At 36.8% G+C, this 9,745-nt stretch overlaps 1 non-coding gene across 1 annotated transcript; it reads left to right on the plus strand.

The window, feature by feature from the left end:
- The first annotated feature begins 4,650 nt into the window (after positions 1-4,650).
- On the plus strand, positions 4,651-4,754 carry LOC127742278 (small nucleolar RNA R71). The gene has a single exon (XR_008003466.1). It is a non-coding gene; the product is annotated as a small nucleolar RNA R71 (small nucleolar RNA).
- Positions 4,755-9,745: the final 4,991 nt, after the last annotated feature.

The following is a 9,745-nucleotide window of genomic DNA, read 5'->3' on the forward strand; positions in this document are numbered from 1 at the left end:
ACTATCATATATTGCTGGAAAGCCCAGGATGTCTACTTTCCAACGCCGTTGAGAGCGCGCCAATTGGGCTTCTGTAGCTCCAGAAAATCCACTTCGAGTGCAGGGAGATCAGAATCCAACAGCATCTGCAGTCCTTTTTGGTCTCTGAATCAGATTTTTGCTCAGGTCCCTCAATTTCAGCCAGAAAATACCTGAAATCACAGAAAAACACACAAACTCATAGTAAAGCCCAGAAAAGTGAATTTTAACTAAAAACTAATAAAAATATACTAAAAACTAACTAGATCATACTAAAAACATACTAAAAACAATGCCAAAAAGCGTACAAATTATCCGCTCATCAATGTCTAATTTCTAATGCCGTTGAGAGCACGCCATTTGGAGTTCTATAGCTCCAGATAATTCATTTCGAGTGAAGGGAGGTCAGATTCCAACAACATCAGCAGTTCTTTGTCAGCCGCCTTATCAGAGTTTTGCTCAAGTCCCTCAATTTCAGCCATAAATTACTTGAAATCACAGAAAAACACACAAACTCATAGTAAAGTCTAGAAATGTGAATTTAGCATAAAAACTAAGGAAAACATCCCTAAAAGTAACTAGATCATACTAAAAACTACCTAAAAACAATGCTAAAAAGCATATAAATTATCCGCTCATCACAACACCAAACTTAATTTGTTGCTTGTCCCCAAGCAACTGAAAATCAATTAGGTTAAAAAAGAAGAAAATATACTATAAATCCCAAAATATCAATGAATATTAGTTCTAATTAGATGAGCGGGACTTGTAGCTTTTTGCCTCTGAACAGTTTTGGCATCTCACTTTTTCCCTTGAAGTTCAGAATGATTGGCATCTATAGGAACTTAGAGTTCAGATAGTGTTATTGATTCTCCTAGTTAAGTATGTTGATTCTTGAACACAACTACTTTTATGAGTCTTGGCCGTGGCCCTAAGCACTTTGTTTTCCAGTATTACCACCGGATACATAAATGCCACAGACACATGACTGGGTGAACCTTTTCAGATTGTGACTCAGCTTTGCTAGAGTCCCCAGTTAGAGGTGTCCAGAGCTCTTAAGCACACTCTTTTTGCTTTGGATCATGACTTTAACCACTCAGTCTCAAGCTTTTCACTTGGACCTGCATGCCACAGGCACATGGTTAGGGACAGCTTGATTTAGCCGCTTAGGCCTGGATTTTATTTCCTTGGGCCCTCTTATCCGTTGATGCTCAAAGCCTTGGATCCTTTTTACCCTTGCCTTTTGGTTTTAAGGGCTATTGGCTTTTTCTGCTTGCTTTTTCTTTTTCTTTCTAAATTTTTTTTTGCCATTTTTTCTTCTTTTTTTTTCGCAAGATTTTGTTTTTCACTGCTTTTTCTTGCTTCAAGAATCAATTTTATGATTTTTCAGATCATCAATAACATTTCTCTTATTCATCATTCTTTCAAGAGCCAATAATTTTAACATTCATAAACAACAAGATAAAAAATATGCACTATTCAAGCATTCATTCAGAGAACCAAAAATATGCACTGTTTAAGCATTCATTCAGAAAACAAAAAGTATTGTGACCACATCAATATAAGTAAATTAAATTCAAGGACAATTTTCGAAATTTAGGTACTTCTTGTTCTTTTGAATTAAAAACATTTTTCATTTAAGATAGGTGAAGGATTTATGGAATTTATTCATAGCTTTAAGACATAGTTACTAACTACTAATGATCATGAAGTAGAGACACAAAACATAGATAAACATATAGCATAAAAATCGAAAAACAGAGAAATAAGAACAAGGAATGAGTCCACCTTAGTGAGGGTGGCGCCTTTTTGAAGAACCAATGGTGCTCTTTGAGCTCCTCTATGTCTCTTCCTTGCTTCTGTTGCATGATCCCTAGTAATTTTGGTACTCTTATCCTTAGTTTCTCCCAATAATTGTGTGGAGGACAATTTATCCCCTGAGATATCCCAGGGATCTCTTGATTTGCAGTCAAATGTTCTACCACTGAGCTATAAATCCTTTAGATGAGTCTTTCCATCTCCCATGACTCAGAGGTGGAAGCTTTTGTCTTCCCTTTCTCCTTTTTTTTGAGGTTTCTCTGGCCTTAGGTGCCATCAATGGTTATGGAAAAACAAAAAGCTATGCTTTTACCACACCAAACTTAGAAAATTGCTCGCCCTCGAGCAAGAGAAGAAAGAAAAGATGAAGAATAAGAAGAATATATGGAGGAGATGGAGGGATGTGTGTATTCAGCTAAATGGGTGGGATTGGGTGGAAAAGAGAATTTGAATTTTGAAGGTAGGTGGGGTGTATGGGGAAGAGTGGATAGATGTGAGTGGTGAATAAAAAACAGAAGGGATGACCATGAATGGAGAGAGAGAGGGTGAGGTAGGTAGGGATCCTGTGGGGTCCACAGATCCTGAGATGATCCTATGGGGTCCACAGATCTTGAGGTGCCAAGGATTTACATCCCTGCACCAATTAGGCATGTAGAATGCCTTTGCATACAGTTCTGGCGTTTAAACGCCGAAGTGATGCTCAATCTAGGCGTTCAACGCCCAATTGTAGCATGTTTATGGCGTTGAACGCCAGTTCCATGCTTGTTTTTAGCGTTCAGCGCCAGATCCATGCTCTGTTCTGGCGTTGAACGCCAGCCAGATGCTCCTTACTGGCGTTTAAACGCCAGTAAGTCCTTCTTCCAGGGTGTGATTTTTCTTCTGCTGTTTTTGATTCTGTTTTTAATTTTAATATTTTTTTCGTGACTCCACATGATCATGAACCTAATAAAACACAAAATAACAATAAAATAAAAATAAAATTAGATAAATAAAAATTGGGTTTCCTACCAACAAGCGTTCTTTTAATGTCACTAGCTTGACAGTGGGCTCTCATGGAGCCTTAGAAAAGTTCAGACCACGATGAAGTCCTCCCAACACCAAACTTAGAGTTTGAATGTGGGGCCTTCTTAACACCAAACTTAGAGTCTGGTTGTGGCCTCCCAACACCAAACTTAGAGTTTGACTGTGGGGGCTTTGTCTGACTCTGTATTGAGAGAAGCCTTTCATGCTTTCTCTCCAGTGTTACAGAGGGATGGCCGTGTGCCTTAAACACAAGGTAGTCCCCATTCAATTGAAGAACTAATTCTCCTCTGTTAACATCAATCACAGCACCTGCTGTGGCTAGGAAAGGTCTTCCAAGGCTGTTGTGGCTAGGAAAGGTCTTCCAAGGATGATGCATTCATCCTCCTCCTTCCTAGTGTCTAAGATTATGAAATCAGCATGAATGTAAAGGCCTTTAACCTTTACCAACACATCCTCTACTAATCCATAAGCTTGTCTTATTGACTTGTCTGCCAATTGTAATGAGAATAAGGCAGGTTGTACCTCAATGATCCCCAGCTTCTCCATTACAGAGAGTGGTATAAGATTTATGCCTGACCCTAGGTCACACAGAGCTTTTTCAAAGATCATGGTGCCTATGGTACAGGGTATTAATAATTTCCCAGAATCTTGTTTCTTTTGAGGTAGAGTTTGCTGAACCCATGTATCAAGTTCACTAATGAGCAAGGGAGGTGCACCTTCCCAAGTCTCATTACCAAATAACTTGGCATTCAGCTTCATGATAGCTCCTTGATATTGAGCAACTTTCTCTCCAGTTACATCTTCATCTTCTTTAGAGGAAGAATAATCTTCAGAGCTCATGAATGGTAGAAGGAGTCTTCAGAGCTCATGAATGGCAGAAGGAGATTTAGTGGAATCTCTATGATCTCTGTATGAGCCTCAGATTCCTTTGGATCCTTAATAGGGAACTCCTTCTTGTTTGAGAGACGTCCCAGGAGGTCTTCCTCACTAGGATTTTCGTCTTTCTCCTCCCTTGTGCATTTGGCCATATTCATTACATCAATGGCCTTGCACTCTCCTTTTGGATTCTCTTCTGTATTGCTTGGGAGAATACTGGGAGGAGTTTCAATGACTTTCTTACTCAGCTGGCCCACTTGTGCCTCCAAATTTCTGATGGAGGACCTTGTTTCACTCATGAAACTTAAAGTGTCCTTAGACAGATCAGAGACTAAATTTGCTAAATTAGAGGAGCTCTGCTCAGAATTCTCTGTCTATTGCTGAGAAGATGATGGAAAAGGCTTATTATTGCTTAGCCTGTTTCTTCCACCATTATTAAAGCCTTGTTGAGGCTTTTGTTGATCCTTCCATGAGAAATTTGGATGATTTCTCCATGATGAGTTATAGGTGTTTCCATAAGGTTCACCCATGTAATTTACCTCTGCTATTGCAGGGTTCTCAAGATCATAAGCTTCTTTAGAAGCTGCCTCTTTAGTGCTGTTGGATGCATTTTGCCATCCATTCAGACTTTGAGAAATCATGTTGACTTGCTGAGTCAACACTTTGTTCTGAGCCAATAAGGCATTCAGAGCATCAATTTCAAGAACTCCCTTCCTCTGAGGCGTCCCATTATTCACGGAATTCCTCTCAAAAGTGTACATGAATTGGTTATTTGCAACCATGTCAATAAGTTCTTGAGCTTCTGCAGGCGTTTTCTTTAGGTGAATGAATCCACCTGCAGAATGGTCCAATGACATTTTGGGAAACTCAGATAGACCATAATAGAATATATCTAATATGGTCCATTCTGAAAACATGTCAGAAGGACACTTTTTGGTCATCTGCTTGTATCTTTCCCAAGCTTCATAGAGGGATTCACCATTTTTTTGCTTAAAGGTTTGAACATCCACTCTAAGCTTGCTCAACTTTTGAGGAGGAAAGAATTTATCCAAGAAGGCTGTGACCAGCTTATCCCAGGAGTCCAGGTTATCTTTAGGTTGTGAGTCCAACCATGTTCTAGCTCTGTCTCTTATAGCAAAAGGGAAAAGCATGAGCCTGTAGACTTCAGGATCTACTCCATTCGTCTTAACAGTCTCACAAATCTGTAAGAACGCAGTTAAAAACTGGTAAGGATCTTCAGATAGAAGTCCATGAAACTTGCAGTTCTGTTGCATCAAAGCAACTAATTGAGGTTTCAGCTCAAAATTGTTTGCTCTAATGGCAGGAATTGAGATGCTTCTTCCATCAAACTTGGACATTGGTTTAGTGAAATCACCAAGCATCCTCCTTGCATTATTGTTGTTGGGTTCGGCTGCCATCTCCTTCTCTTGTTCGAAAATTTCAGAAAGGTTGCCTCTGGATTGTTGTAATTTAGCTTCTCTTAGTTTCCTCTTCAGAGTCCTTTCAGGTTCTGGATCAGCTTCAACAAAGATGCATTTTTCCTTATTCCTGCTCATATAGGAAAGAAGAGAACAAGAAAAGAAAAAGGAATCCTCTATGTCACAGTAAAGAGGTTCCTTATTGTTAGTAGAAGAAGAAAGGGAATAAAGAAAAGAGAATGAATAGTCTGGATAAAGAGTAAAGCTAGGGGCAGTGAATTGAGATGAAGAGAGGTGAAGAGAAGTGTTAGTAAATAAATAAATAAATAGAATAAGATGAGAGATAGAAATTTTCGAAAATAATTTTTGAAAAGGAGTTAATGAATTTCAAAAATTAGGATAAGAAATAAAATTAAAATTAAAAGTTGAAACAATTAATTAATTAAAAAGAAATTTGAAAAAGGAGGAGATATTTTCGAAAATTAGAGAGGGAGAAGTAGTTAAGTTGTTTTCAAAAAGATAAGAAACAAACAAGAAGTTAGTTAGTTGATTGAAAAAGATTTGAAAATTAATTTTGAAAAGATAAGAAGATAAGAAGTTAGAAAAGATATTTTAAAATTAAATTTTTGAAAGAAGATAAAATTTTGAAAAAGATATGATATAAAAGATAAGATAAAAAGATATGATTAAATAGATATGGCTAGAAAAGATTTAATTTTTAAAATTAAAATTAATTACTTGACTAACAAGAAACTAAAAGATATGATTCTAGAATTTAAAGATTGAACCTTTCTTAACAAGAAAGTAACAAACTTCAAATTTTTTGAATCAATCACATTAATTGTTAGTGTAATTTTGAAAATTTGAAATAAAATTAAGAAAGAGATTTTGAAAATAATTTTAAAATTTTCGAAATTAATAAGATAAAAATGAAAAAGATTTGATTTTTGAAAAAAAAATTTGAAAAGATAGGATTTTTAAAATTGAAAATTTGACTTGACTTATGAGAAACAACTAATTTTAAAAATTTTTGACTAAGTCAACTCAAATTTTCAAAAATTAGGAGAGAAATAAGGAAAAGATATTTTTTTATTTTTGAATTTTTTAAATATGAGAGAGAAAAACACAAAAATGACCCAAAACATGAAAATTTTGGATCAAAACACATGATGCATGCAAGAACACTATGAATGTCAAGATGAACACCAAGAACACTTTGAAGATCATGATGAACATCAAGAACATATTATTTTTGAAAAATTTTTGATGCAAAGAAAACATGCAAGACACCAAACTTAGAATTCTTTAATGCTTGGACTCTAACAAACGAAAAATGCATATGAAAAACAACAAAAGACACAAAATAAGAAAACATCAAGATCAAACAAGAAGACTTACCAAGAACAACTTGAAGATCATGAAGAACACTATGAATGCATGAATTTTCAAAAAATGCAAAAATTTTTAAAACATGCAATTGACACCAAACATAAAACATGACAAACAACTCAAACAAGAAACACAAAATATTTTTTATTTTTATGATTTTATTATTTTTTTGTATTTTTATTATTTTTTCGAAAATATTCTTTAGGAAAACGAAAAAGAGAAAAAATTTTTGAAAGATTTTCTTTTTGAAAATTTTTTGAAATTAAAACAAAAAAAAAAATTACCTGATCTGAGCAACAAGATGAACCGTCAGTTGTCCATACTCGAACAATCCCCGGCAACGGCACCAAAAACTTGGTGCACAAAATTGTGATCATCAACAATGGCTCCAATGACTTGGTAGCTCTCACACGTGAATTACACTTAGTCACAACTCCGCACAACTAACCAGCAAGTGCACTGGGTCGCCCAAGTAATACCTTACGTGAGTAAGGGTTGATCCCACGGAGATTGTTGGTATGAAGCAAGCTATGGTCATCTTGTAAATCCCAGTTAGGTGGATTTAACTAATTTAAGAGATTATTAGTTTAAATAAAAATAATAAAATAAACAGAAAATAAAGATAGAGTTACTCATGTAATTCAATGGTGGGAATTTCAGACAAGTGTATGGAGATGCTTGTCCCTGTTGAATCTCTGCTTTCCTACTTCTTCCTTCCAGTTTTTCATCACTCCTTTCTATGGCAAGCTGTATGTAGGGCATCACCGTTGTCAATGGCTACATCCCATCCTCTCAGTGAAAATGGTCCAAATGCTCTGTCACAGCACGGCTAATCATCTGTCGGTTCTCAATCAGGTTGGAATAGAATCCAGTGATTCTTTTGCATCTGTCACTAACGCCCAGCCTTCAGGAGTTTGAAGCTCGTCATAGTCATTCAATCCCAGAATCCTACTCGGAATACCACAGACAAGGTTAGACTTTCTGGATTCCCATGAATGCCGCCATCAATTCTAGCTTATACCACGAAGATTCTAATTAAGGAATCCAAGAGATATGTGCCCGGTCTAAGGTAGAACGGAAGTGATTATCAATCACGCGCGTTCATAGGTGAGAATGATGATGAGTGTCACGGATCATCACATTCATCAAGTTGAAGTGCAACGAATATCTTAGAACAGGAATAAATCGAATTGGATAGAAAATAGTAGTAATTGCATTAAAACTTGAGGTACAGCAGAGCTCCACACCCTTAATCTATAGTGTATAGAAATTCCACCGTTGAAAATACATAAGTGAAAGGTCCAGGCATGGCCGAATGGCCAGCCCCCAAGTGGTCACAAGACCGAATGATCAAAGACATCTAAGAGAATAGTAAACAGTTCTATTTATACTAAACTAGCTACTAGGGTTTACAGGAGTAAGTAATTGATGCATAAATCCACTTCCGGGGCCCACTTGGTATATGTTTGGGCTGAGCTTGATTTATACACGAGCTGAGGCTTATCTTGGAGTTGAACGTCAGGTTATAACATGTTTTGGGCGTTCAACTCTGGTTCGTGACGTGTTTCTGGCGTTTGACTCCCGAATGCAGCATGGAACTGGCGTTGAGCACCAGTTTACGTCATCTAATTACGAATAAAGTATGGAATATTATATATTGCTGGAAAGCTCTGGATGTCTTTCGAGTGCAGGGAGGTCAGATTCCAACAGCATCAGCAGTCTTTTGTCAGCCTCCTTATAAGAGTTTTGCTCTGGTCCCTCAATTTTAGCCAGAAATTACCTAAAATCACAGAAAAACACAAAAACTCATAGTAAAGTCCAAAAATTTGAATTTAGCATAAAAACTAAGGAAAACATCCCTAAAAGTAACTAGATCATACTAAAAATTACCTAAAAACAATGCTAAAAAGCGTATAAATTATCCGCTCATCAGGATGACCGTGACGAGCTTCAAACTCGCGACTGTAGGGCGTAGTGATAGACACAAAAGGATAGTAAATCCTATTCCTACATGACCGTGAACTGACAGATGATTAGCCGTGCGGTGACAGTGCATTCGGACCATTTTCACTGAGAGGACGGGAGGTAGCCATTGACGTCGGTGAAACCTAACATACAGCTTGCCATGGAAAGGAGTACGAAGGATTGGATGAAGGCAGTAGGAAAGCAGAGATTTAACAGGAACAAAGCATCTCTATTCACTTATCTGAAATTCTCACCAATGAATTACATAAGTATCTCTATCTTTACTTTCTGTTTATTTATCTTTTAATTATGAAAACTCTATCAACCATTTGAATCTGCCTGACTGAGATTTACAAGGTGACCATAGCTTGCTTCATACCAACAATCTCTGTAGGATCGACCCTTACTCGCGTAAGGTTTATTACTTGGACGACCCAGTATACTTGCTGGTTAGTTGTGCGAAGTTGTGTTTATTCCATGGTATTGAACACCAAGTTTTTGGATTCATTACCGGGGATTAATTGATTTGTGAAAAGTAGTGATCACAATTTCGTGCACTAAGTTTTTGGCGCCGTTGCCGGGGATTGTTCGAGTATGGACAACTGACGGTTCATCTTGTTGCTTAGATTAGGTATTTTTTTTCTTCAGAGTTCTTAAGAATGAATTCTAGTATTTCATGATGATCTGTTGAAGTCTGGCTGGCTGAGAGGCCATGTCTAATTTCATTGGACCGAGGTTTCAACTTATCATCACAAAAGCTTGTTGATTTCTATCAATCTTGCTTTTGGAGCAGTGATCTGCTAAGGCTTGGCTGGCCATTGGCCATGTGTAGTGTTTTGGACCGAAGCTTTCTTTGAAAGCTTGGCTGGCTGTGAAGCCATGTCTAATTCCTGGACCGGAGTCTTAGACTAAACATTTCATGATTCCTGGAATTCTCATTAAGAATTTTGATATCTTTTTCCACTTAATTTTCGAAAAACACAAAAAAAAAATTTACAAAATCATAAAATCCAAAAATATTTTTGAGTCTAGGGTTTCATTTTAAGTTTGTTGTCAGTTGCATACATTCATTCATGTATCTTACGGATCTTCAAGTAATTCTTGATGATTTCTTACTTTGATCTCTGAATTCTCTTGACTTGAGTGTTTATGTGTCTCATATGCATTTTCATTTTGTTAGTGTCCGTAGTATACAAACTGCTAAGTTTGGTGTCTTGCATGCATTGTTATTTGATTCT

The sequence above is a fragment of the Arachis duranensis genome, chromosome 9 (genome assembly GCF_000817695.3).
Source record: "Arachis duranensis cultivar V14167 chromosome 9, aradu.V14167.gnm2.J7QH, whole genome shotgun sequence".
Classification (NCBI taxonomy): domain Eukaryota; kingdom Viridiplantae; phylum Streptophyta; class Magnoliopsida; order Fabales; family Fabaceae; genus Arachis; species Arachis duranensis.